Consider the following 13051-nt stretch of genomic DNA (forward strand, 5'->3'; position numbering starts at 1 on the left):
CTTCCCCCAGCGGAATCCGAAAACGGACCGGGCCGACTTCAAAGAGGCCACAATGCGACGGATCACCAGGTACTTTCACGTAAGGTGGCTTAATTGGAACGCGACTGGGGCCCCGTAAAGAGAGGTGAAGCGAGGTGCTTCGAGCTCAAACGGAGGAAGCGGACTACTTCGAGTCGATTAATTTGATTTATTCGTCCGATAATTCGCGCCGGAGGCGTCCAATTGCGATAGCCGTTACACGTTTCGTCAGACGTTAACCGATGATAGATAAATGATAATGTTTTGTATAGCTTGTGTTAACATTTAAATCGATATTCTTCAGTTTGTTAATTAACCAAGACGCTCCAATGGAAATAAATAAACTATTAAATGGACTCGAAAGGCATGGAAAAATCAGATATTCAATATATTAAATAAAAAATGAAACGTACAATTTGCAAAAATTTTAATAAATTAAATAAATAATTTATAAATTAAATAAATAATAAATTAAATAAGTAACTTAATAAAGTTTATGTATAAATAATAAAACTGAAAACAAAATGGCATAGAAATAATGACAAAAAATACAAATACAATGTAACACAAGCGCTTTTATTCCAGACTGGACTTCCAAACAACACGTATGTGAATCCAGAGAGAAAAGCTGTATCGTGACAACTGAAAGAAACGTAGTAAACTATACAATTCTATTACAAATTGTCGGCTTGTGTGAACATTGCTCGTGTGAATAAGTCCGCTACAGCTTTTATTCGGTCCTCCTCTCCCTCTCCCTCTCATTTTAATGCTACCGTATAAGGCGGGTCCCGCTTGACCGGCGGGCACTTAGCGTAGGGCGAAAAGGCGAGAAAAAGAGAGGAAACGGATCGACTAGGACGAGGTCAAAGCGATCCTCGACCAAGTTCGACCGGCGCATATTATATCGAGTCGATGGGGTATGCCGTCGTTTGTCATCCGCCCAGCTCTTACGGGGCCGTTCGTATTTTCGTGACGCAAAAAAAAGAACGCGGCAGAGAAGAAGATGAAGAAGAAGCGGCTAGACGGAGGAAGAGAGCTCCGGTCGCGCATTGTCGCGGTTCACAAAGGCCACAAAGGAGGACGTGTGAATCAGCAGTAATGGGGATAATGCAAAACTACGGACGCGAGAGCCGCGAGGGAGACACGCGGAGATACCTGAGGGCTATCGAATCGTAGGGTCCGAAGGAGGGAAGGAGAGAGGATCTCGCTGAACGGAACTTTGGACAGAATCAAGGACTTTGGCTAACGTTCTCTGAGATGTCGAGTGTTTTCCTGGGTCACCGAGAATGTCCGCAAAGATCGAATGACAAGCGAGACTACAAGTCTCATTGTCAGATAAATCTCGCGTGTATGTTTTCATAAAGTAGAGAAATATTGACGAGTAATGTCTTTTAAAATTAATCTTTGTCGCGAGATTTTCAATATTAGCTATGATGCAGCTAAGGATTTAACAAACATTGTATCTGAAATAATGTTGGGCTTTTGTCGAGATTTTTTTTAAAAACACGACGTTCTTTTGCAAGCACGATCTAAATTAATCGTTTTATAACTATATTTATAATTGTATTATTTAAAAAAATTCTTTCTCGATAAATTTATTCCTTTTTACGTATTGATTGTACAAAATGCAAAATGTATAAAATTACACTGACTTGCAAACAAGACGCTGACGAACATGGGCGGAATAATCCTACGCTGCAGATAATGTAAATGTTATCTCCTGAAGAAGTCATCGAAGGTAACGAGACCTTACAACGACAACATTACGTTAAGATTGTTGTTCAAAAAAAGAATAGAAAAAAAACACGTCGTATAATCTACCTCTGAGAAGACTTTATACGTGAAAATTTCCACAAGATAATGACCAACAAAAATTATTCCGAATCAAATAGATTATTTTCTAATAAATGAATAATACATAAAAATTATTGCTTTTAGATGAAACTGTAATGCAAATAATATTTTAACAATATTTTTATTGTTTAAAAATAAAAGTATAAATTATTAGTCTCTCATTTATGTACTTTTTAATTATCGAATTTTTTTTCCATTTCTCTATTTAGATTTAAAAAATTATAATTTATACTACTGTGTTTCACCTACTAAATATACATTTCATTTTCACGTTTAAGCAATTCATTTTCCAAAAACACGCTCTTCCAAGAAATAAAAATTTAGATGATCTTCTTATATTAATTCTATAATTTCGCGATTTTTATATTTACTTACACTTTTATATTTACTTACATTTTTATATTTACTTACACTTTTATATTATTTAAAATATAATATTTTAATTATTATATTACACGTTTATATTATTAAATACAGAATTTATTCCACAATTGTGAGCATGTTAAATTTTTAATAATATATTTGCATTTCGAATAACTCGAAAAAAAATTGACGATGCAATTATTTTAACTTTCTGTAATTTTTATTGTTGTCATTATCTCTATTTTAACAAATATTGTATTTGTCATTAAAGCGTTGGACGCGAAAATCTTGATAGAAACGCGACCGTCGATTAATTTAGATCGTGCTCGCAAAAGAACAGCGCGTCTTTAAAAAAGGGTCTCGACAGAACCGCCATTATCCTGGATACACCGGAATACACTGTCTGTAGGTGTAGGGGCTGCGGCCAATCGAAAAGGAGGGTGTCATTGTTACGTGTCGCGCACGCGAGCAAGCCGCGCTTTTAAAATCGCGCGGTCCGAACGAGGGCAAAGGGGGTCAGGGAAAGGGACGCGCGAATTGAATAAAATAACGATCCGCAACGGGCGACCGCGGATCCGCGTTATCTGGATGCCACAGATTGGGGTTGCCTGGATCACCATCCAGGGCCGATCTATTAGGGTAAAATACAATGATAGATCCCTCCCACCAGTGGAGCAGTTCTGATTCAAGTAGTATGAGTGATCTGAACATTTCATTCAAGATTATGTTTATTTCCGCCGTGCGATTATTATTAAATAGCTCCTTTATAATAATATACCGTATTAATTCTGATATTATCTATTATATGAAAAAAATTGTCTGTAAAAAAAGTGCCTGTGAAACTAAATGTCAAAATAAATTTTTATTAGGATATTGATATAAATTTTTCGCATTAATTAGTACTAATCATAATTATTATTAATTAGCACTAATTATTATTAGTATATTACATAATTCAAACCTTCATACAAACCTTACCAAAAAAATTATTATTCAGTGATAATTAATAAAAACAAACTGTACTTTATTTTAATATAGCAAAATATTTAGAAATGACATGGGACATCAAACTTAAAAGGAACATATGAAAAAAAGTACAAAAATTAAATTTCAAATAAAGAATGTATGAAAGAATGTATTGACTCGAAAGAAACTCTAAATTGTAATTACATTATCAAATTATTGTGAACAATAACACACGAATTTGAAAGTTGAAATAAACATTATTCAATTTTAGGGATAAGCAAAGGAAAATTTATAAATTTATAAATTATAATTTATATGCAGGGATTAAACCAATGCGTGGAATTCTATATTCGTCGTTAATCTAATTTTAACAGAACGAAATTGTTATTGTAATTAATTTAAAAATTAATTAATTAAATAAAAGAGAACGGAATATTAAATTTTGATTTTAAATTAATAATTTTTAAAATATGAATAAACTTATAACTGTATAGAGCTATTTAACTCTATAAACATACAATTTTTTCTTACAATTAAACTTACAATCTAACAATTTAACTAACTTATTTAAACTAATATTATTTGTGTGATCAACTACTTAAATTTATTTATTGAAAATATACCTTTAAGAGAGCCATCATCAGTATTTATCATATTCATCAGAAAAGCTCAGGCCTCAGTGGTTTGAAGTGAAATTTGTTTATTGGAAAAGCGTCAGCCAGACGAAATTAATTTTGTATATATATATTGAAATGGCACGATCGCTTTATTGAAGATAATTTTATTTATTCGACAAGCATGTATTTCTCATACAAGTAATCAATGAATTTATTTATTGAAAATGTACGTTAATACGTTAGTATCAGTTTTATCCATTATATAAACGTGTTCAGGGAAACTAAATTAAATTTGTTTATTGGTAACGCCGTCAAATAACCGAAGTTAATTTTATTTATTGGAAAAATATAATCGGATTATTGAAAATATACGTATAATTTTATTTATTTGGAGCCACTGCTGTGTCATTGATTATTGACGAATTAATTAATACTTATTCGATGACACGAATTTATTTATTTAACAATACATGCTCCGGTTATCAGTATTAATTTTAATATTTGAGAAAAGTCCCCAAATCATTGAAACTCATTTTATACATTTAAAATACACCGCATTTATAAATTACTCAGATAAATTTATTTATCGTTAAAAGCGTTAAAGTACTTATACAAAATATTGTAGAAAAAAGTGTAATGCATTTAAACAGTATATGTCTATCATTTATGCAGATTGAATATTCCCACGCATTTTTTTTCTAATCACACATATATAAATTAATACAATTCTTGCAATTATTTTCGTCACCTGCATTTATTTACCACACGTAACGATAAAAATTATTGTTAATGTATTTGAAAGCGTAACTTTTATATCGTATTAATTCTGATATCGTTTATTGTACCCAAAAATATTGCGCAAACTGCCCATCGCAGTTGACACAGTATTTTTATGTACAATAAACAATAGGAGAATTAGACAAGACATGACTCGACGACGAACAGGTGAAGGATTAATCACAAGAGTGTAACAAATAAATGAGTTTACTCACCGCAATCTCCTTCTCGTCGCCATCTTTTTCCTCTGGATGTGTTTTGATGGGTAAAGAACAGAAGGATGTGCAGTCCACCACTTTGCCAGGCACTCACGATATAGGTTACATTCGCTCGATGCACGAAAGATTCGGACCGCACTCGATTTCACGCTCGATTAACGCGACACGCACGTGGCATCTCATATTTCGCATTCTCGACGTATTTCTAAGCGATAAACAAATATAATATTAAGATACTTGCACGCACGATTCCAGTTCGTTGCACTCGATACACTTGTGAAAAAATTAAAGACCGTACGCGAGTAACTTCACATCGGCACCGACTTCACGCATCACTTGACTTGCCGACATGATACAATATGTCGAGCACTGCGATATTATTAATTATGTATACTTTAAATTACCGCAATTCTGTTCACTTGAAATCCACGCCTTTAATACGAGCTATCACGACGAGACGTGTCACTTGAATGCGCCGTACTACTGTATAGTAAGACAACGAATTGCGAGCAAGGTCGCGCGCGCGTGACGTATCACCCGAAACTAAACAAACGAGACTCAGTGACGTCACGTGAGGTGCGTGACGCGCAGAGGACGCCGGCCTGATCTAAAATAAAATTTTCACCATTACGGCGTGCTTCAACTTGAATAAAACAATGGCAATAAATTCACTGTAAGTAATTCACTGTATGTAATAAATGAGTCTCGAAAGCAAAATTTAGTTTTCGACGAGAAAAGATTGTAATATAAATCTCGCGAACATAAAATATATGGATATAATATATGGTATGTTCCACTTGGTATTATCAGTGCTTTAAAGCGTCTCTGATTGGCCAATTAGAAGACTAGTTCTTTCAGGTTTGATCAATCAAAGCATATGTAACATTAAGATGAACAGTCATGGAATATATAAAATATTTAATAGAAATATTTTTTTTCTTAAGGGATAGATCCCGAGAATTGTTTATTATAGAAATGAGAGACTAAATTATATTGATAAATTATATTAATTATATAGAATAATAGAGATAATAGAATAATGAATTATGCATATATTATTTTACTTCACTTTAATATATAAAAATATTTTACTTTATTTTATTATAAATTTGTTTAGGTTATTCTTATAAATCTGTACTTTTTCTAATATTTATAATATTTTCATTCATCAAGTATTATAGAATAGTATTATAGAATCGAATTATATCACCTTCGCTTTTCTTTCCGTTTTCATAATCGAAATTCCACGCAAAAAACGATGGGCGTTCGGAGACGCGGCGCGACTCGTGACGTCATTGCCCGCGGGGAAATTCCTGTGCTTTTTTATCACTAGCGTTTTCGTAGTCGAGCAACGAGCGTCGTAGGTGTGAGACGCGTATGTGTGTACGGGCGATTTAATGCGTGTCACGCGTAACTAAAATAGTTTAAAACGTGCGTAACTGAAATAGTTTAAAACGCGCGTAACTGAAATAGTTTAAAACGCGCGTAATAAGCTCCGAAAGATATAGCTCCGACGACATTATATGTGATAAGAGTTTTCATTCGACTCGCTAGGGGCCAGCTTTGTTTTTACTCGTGTAGGACCCGTGACGTAGGACATTAGACCGTTAATTTCGCGCAAAACGCATCTCGCATCGTTTCTCTCGTCATTTTCGTAATCGAGTCCCGCCTGCAACAACGATGGAGCATCGTCGTTAATTAGCATGGACGGCTATAATTAACGAAATCCCGTAACCGGTACGTATCGAATAAACGATGGAATGTCCCCGTCGATATATTCTATTTGTTAAGACGCGTTGCTTGTTCGCGATCGATACGCATCTCGCGTCGCATAGTTCGTTGTATTAATTATGGGGCGCAATTAATAATTAACAGCATTAGATTCTCATATTTTAGTATCATACGTAGCATTATTCAATTATATCTTATCACGTCAAATATTCGATATATTTTTTAAAAGAGCGAAAAGAGGAGGAAAGGTGGGGGGAGAGAGGGGGGGGAGAGAGAGAGAGAGAGGAGAAAGAAAGAGAGGGAGAGAGCAGTATTTTTATTACTATGTTTATATATTATTTTTTTTTTTCAGCTTTTTCCGAGCGACAGTGGTAATAGAAATGGCGAGACTCGTGACGTCACATTTTTTACGCTGCAAAGTTGCCACGCATTTGATATATCACTAGTCTTTTCGAGTGACGTAGTCGAGCATAGCAAGCGTCGTCGGGCAGTTTAACAGTATTTTACGTTATTAAAATCGTTTAAAGTGCGCGTTAAAGCTGATCGGGAATGCGAAACAATGAGCGTGGATTAGATTTTTATTTTGACTCGATCGTCATTGTCATTGCATTTTCTTGCCGCGAATTCGATGGTCGATTGAAGATGGCGCCGTGAAAATCGGGAGTGTCGTTGCAAAGTGACGTGCGATCTCGTTCGCGAATATTATTTATCGAAATAAGTCATATAAAGTCACGGGCGATTGATCAATTATAATTGACCGCGTTTTTCCGAGTGATTTGTGTTCGAGTGTTGGGCGAAGAATTGACAACGGTGATGATTGAGCGAGAAGAAAATTGCGGTGAGTAAATCCATTTATACCTTACTTTTGTGACTAATTATTTACCTGTTCGGAATGATTTAGCGTCGTCGAGTCACGTATTCATCGCGTCTTGACAGGCAGTTAACATTGTTGTCTCGAATATACATTGCGATGTGTAATAAAAAGCAAGATATATATATATTATATATATATATCTCCTTTAATATATATATATATCTCCTTTAATATATTCTCACCTCGACAATGAGATAATAAATTTGGTTGCGCGTATAAATTAATGTAATTTAATTTTGATACTTTTAATTTTGATACTTTAATTTTGATACTTTTAATTAGCAAATTAATAAAATTATTTTTTTATGTTCTTTTTGCAGATCAACTTCCGGGAGTGCAGCCGAGTTCCATGTCATGTACGTTACTTGAGTTATGCTGATTGCGAGTCGTGCCAATATTATTATAATCATCATATGGTGAGTCACATCATTTTTTATTGCTCATGTTAGAATTTTAAGGTAATGGATTAATGCAAAAATAATGAGTAATAAAATTATGGAACATTCCTCTTTAATTAATAAATGAGTTTGAGTTCTAATTCAAATTAATATATCATTTTTTTATTAACTTTTTTATTCTTTATTAACTCATTTTTATTTATTTGTATAAAATATAAAAACATAATATATTTGTATTAATATACGATAATGTTGTTAACTACTAAATTTAAAAAATTGTAAAATATAATAAGAATAATACATATACAAAAATCTATTTGTATTATTTATTATTACAATATTTAGTGTGTTAAAAATATTTTCAACTAAGCGAAAAATGAAAGAATTATAAATTTTATAACACTCTTATCTCTACTTTAATTATTTTAAATCCATTATCTTAAAATGAGAAAGAATAAATTTATGAAATATTTATAAAAGTATTTAATTCTGAAAAGCATACACTTTTTTCTTATCGATTTAAATTAATGTTATTTGTGTGGTCAATATAAATTTATTAATGTATTTTTAAGAGAGCCTGAATTAGTATTCATCAGAAAAGCTCAGACTTTAATGATTCAAAATTAAAGTTAGTGAAAAAAATGTCAGCAAACAAAATTATATATATATATATATATATATATATATATATATATTTTTTTTTTTTAGAATGATATAATCATTTCATTGAAGATAATTTTATTTATTCGACAAGTGTATTTTTCACACAAATAACTAATGAATTTATTTATTAAAAATATATGTTGACATGATTATAAGTATCAGTTTTATCCATTATTAAACGTACGAGGAAATTAAATTAATTTTCTTTATTGGTAATGTCATCAAACAATTGAAACTAATTTTATTTATTAAAAAAATATAATCGGATTATTGAAAATATATATAATTTCATTTATATGGAGGTTCTATTATATTTGGTTATATTGTTGCATTATATTAATCAATATTTATTTGATGTTTATTTATTAATTTATTAATAATACATTCGAATTATCAGTATTAATTTTAATACTCGAGAAAGGTCCACTAATTATTAAAATTTATTTTATACATTTAAATCATCGGTTTCGCAAATTATTCAAATTTAATTTATTCAGATTAAATTTATTTATTATTGAAAGCGTATGTTTATAAATGTTATTGAAGAAAGTGTAATGCATTTCAGCAATATTCATATTATAAATATCATCAATGGATAATATAACTTTCTGTATTGTGAAGACAATATCAAAATTCACATAACAATATGTATGTATATGTGCAGATTATAAATTTCTATTTATTTAATGAATGCGTTTTCACGAGAGGGACTTAGATCATGAAAATAAGGTTCATATTAATGTTTGGATGTAACAAAGTAATATAAATTATAATTTTTTTATGTTTGAAATACGGAAAATTTCGAAAATTAAAAAATTTACAAGGGAAAATTTATATTTTTGAAATATTTATTATTGTTGAAATATTTATGTTTATTATTGTTTATTATATATTTATTGTTATTAATGTTTATTATTGTTAAAATATTCCTTATATCCATTCAATAATAATGAATCATATACGGCGTAAAGAGATCGGTCGCGTGATGGTTATGTCGAACGAAATCGGTTCATTGATCGCTCAGTTTGATAAAAACTGATTTACCTGCGTCAAGTGGTTGCTCAGGGTCGCGACGATCGACACTCTTTTTCATCAAGCGAATTCAGAGAGAAATTCTGTACCTAATTCGAATTATCACGCACGTGTCGTGAAAATGATGCATCGCGGTCAAACTTTCACGACGTAAATTGCAAAATACTCATTCATGCGAATTTAATAATATTTGCGCGCACTTTTGCAATCGTATATAAACGAGTACAATTATCGCGTTAGATTCATTTGCAATCATTTTCATCTTTTATTTAATTTTATTTATATAATAGAAAAAAATTATTGTTAGCGTATCTAAAATCATAATTTTCATAATATTGTCTGCATTATACACAAAATATTGCGTAAAAGAAGCATGAGATAGAAAAATCAAGTATGTATAATAAAAAAAAAAAAGTTTTTATTAAGATGATGACTCGTGCTGTAAGTTGATAGAAAAAGAGCTTACTAAGAATTAATTAGTAATAGCTATTAATAGCATTGTCGGGAAATACCGATGTCACAAATGATTTCTATGTCTGTACGTGCGTGCAATCGATACGCAAACACGAATCCTGCAAGGGACCGGTGCCGGTTATAGTTGGTGGCTTGCAATCATTATGTGTAGGCCCTCGCGAATGTTTGCGCAACACAAGCGTCGGTGGTTTGCTGCCACCGGCGACGATTGACTTGTCTGAATAACAGCACCTGTGCCGCTCTATCGAAAATAATTATTCGACAAACACGGGATGAGTTGTTTCTTGCGTCGAAATTAGGCGATAATTCTTTAATTATACAAAACGCGATTTATTTCCGAGATTACGCTTAATTTTAAAAATTTATATTTTTTTATACGATTAATAAACTGCACATTAATGAATCAAAATTATTTTTAATTATTTTAAGTTTATTATTTGTTTTTTTTTTAGTGAAAAAGAGATAAAATATATAATCTCGATATGCGGGAGGTAATTTTCTATAATTGAACGATAAAAAAAATTCGAATTAAAAGTGCAATTTTTTTGTTTGCGATATGTTTCGATCAATGGAAAGGGGGAAAGGGGGAGGGAGACTCTATTCACATAAATCTGAAACTAGAAATTTATTTTATTTCTTTCATTATTGTTTGGGAATGCCTGGAAGCTTTCGTGTCAATCGAGATGGGCTATTATTCAATGAATACAAGGTGGTAAATAACTTCTTTAAAAGTGAACTTGTGTGTGTCTTGGTTCTGGCATCCGGACCTTCAATTCGGAATGTCATTGTGCAGTTTATGAATCGAACACTGTTCTGTTTGTGGAGAAGCATAAAGCATCCAAACGCGAACAAAGCTAACACAGGGAGGGAGAACCTATGGATACATTGATCTAGCGATCCATCTAGTCGTGTGTAGTTCTAATCTTGTTCGATAGATCGGGGAATTTCAAATCCACAGCTTAGTATACAAAACTTTTTGAAAAGTTCAATATTTTAGTAGTTTGACAGAAAAAAAATAAATTGTAGCATTAGTTGAAATATCGAATTAATAAATTACATTATAATCTCTCAAGATAACAATTTTAAATATAAAGAAATTTATGAATAAGTGTATAAATTCAAAATTGATTTTGATTTTCATAAAGTTGAAAGGTGAGAATGAGAGTTCAAAATGATTCACAATCGCTTACATTAAACGATCTTGCTTTTGCCACTCGTGACGTGAGTTATTCTTCCTTATATAATCAATTTAATGAGAAGCCGGTTTTGGTACCTCCTTTTGATCAATGATATAAAAAAAATATACCGACACTGATGCTGAGTAAACGCTGATAAAATGTATATAACTTGTATTTAATTTAATGATCATGTTGCTGTGTATATGTGAAGGAAGTTGATTGCACGGATACTTTCAAACAACATTCAAGAATAATTGAGTAACGTTAAGTTGATTAACGAATTATAATAATAATCGGTAAATACTCGCATATCTCGAATGAAAATTTATCGTGGAATATATTAATTTTATTAGACATGCAAATGTGTCTGGTCATTGAATCTGATTGTCAGGAAAATTTGACTAAATGTAATATGTAATCAAATTAATAATTGTTTTATTAATGCATTCAAATGATTCCTGCGGCGATTGAATGACAGTAAAAGATAATCAGATAATATTATAATGCTGATTAAAGTCAAATTACAGTCAATAATTAACGAAATGTATGTCTTTTTCCCTGATATTATTTAGTTGATGAAATGCGTAAGCGATAATTAAATTGAGCATTTTATTAGCGGAGATTGGTGATTTTTGTAATTGATGATTTTTGCGATAGAAATATGAGAACATTAATTATCATAATATGAATTATAATAAAAAAGATCAGATAAAAAATCTTTAATGTTCCGTTGCAGATTTTTTTCGATATTTTCTGAAACATTGATAAAATATATTAATTTTGGAAATAAAGAAATTGAGAAATTAATATTTATTAATAATCTTATTCTTACAACAATTATAAAGTCAAATTTTTCTGACAATAATTGTATGATATTAATAGAAAGTTACTTAAATGTTTTTTCATATATATTTATAATTTTATAATATGTATCAATTTTATTAGAATTTTTATTGTCTTGTTTATCTGACCTTTTTTCTTGGCTATCAAATATATCGGTATATCAAATATATCGATATTTCATACAGCGATTATGCTATATTATTGAATGTCCTACGCATACTAATTCCTGATATCCGAAATCCCGTGCATTCCAAAGTCCGTACTAATGAAGTCGTGAGAGGTCGGTCAGGAATGGTGACGCGGTCGAGCGCGCTTTCGGGCAGCAGGAATCGAAAAAGGGGAAGGGTAGATAGATGATTTAGATTCCACCTAAACGATCTGTCTAAGCCGGTCTGACGGCCCGGTGCAGGTCAAGTTCATCGCCGTTCACTTGGTATAATGGATTTAATGAGAAGGTAGCCACCTCCGCGCATCCCGAGATGTGTCAGGAGTTATCCGGGTCGGGACAGGGAGAAATCCTGTATCCTTGTTCACGCTTCCTGCTCGCAGAAGCACGCATGGGACGAAAGGGCGCTTGAGATGATCTTTCTGGGATCAGAAACAATGGACGTGCCTCTCGAGAGGATAACGACGAGGTGAAAATTGTCAGTTTGTCGTTCCGAGGGGCGTGCACGAGGGTCCCTAATCACTGTTCTCGCGGCTGGTATCTTGTTATCACTCGCCGCGAGCTACTGTATAGTTTGCGGCCCTTTTTATCCAGTCACCGGCCGAATTAACAATGCCGCCGTGACGTGTAACTATTCATTACATCTTTTGGCGAGATACTCTCAAAATGACACGAACTCATTCAGGATAGAATGCTTTTGACAGGGATAACGAAAAAAATTGTTGGAAACATTATTATATACTATTATACACACACAAGCTTATATTTTATTTCTTTTTTTTTTTTTTTTGAGATTAAATTCATGAATTGGATTTAAATTCTTTTCAAGCGTTGAAAGGTGCACGAAATAATTCGTTGAATGTGCGAATTATAAAATTT

At 32.0% G+C, this 13051-nt stretch overlaps 1 long non-coding RNA gene across 1 annotated transcript; it reads left to right on the forward strand.

The window, feature by feature from the left end:
* The first annotated feature begins 6191 nt into the window (after positions 1-6191).
* Positions 6192-7826, forward strand: LOC105258221. The gene is made up of 3 exons (XR_889729.3): positions 6192-6550; positions 6897-7382; positions 7739-7826. It is a non-coding gene; the product is annotated as an uncharacterized LOC105258221 (long non-coding RNA).
* The last annotated feature ends 5225 nt before the right edge of the window (positions 7827-13051 follow it).

This window comes from Camponotus floridanus, unplaced genomic scaffold (assembly GCF_003227725.1).
Source record: "Camponotus floridanus strain SB8 unplaced genomic scaffold, Cflo_v7.5 scaffold58, whole genome shotgun sequence".
NCBI lineage: Eukaryota > Metazoa > Arthropoda > Insecta > Hymenoptera > Formicidae > Camponotus > Camponotus floridanus.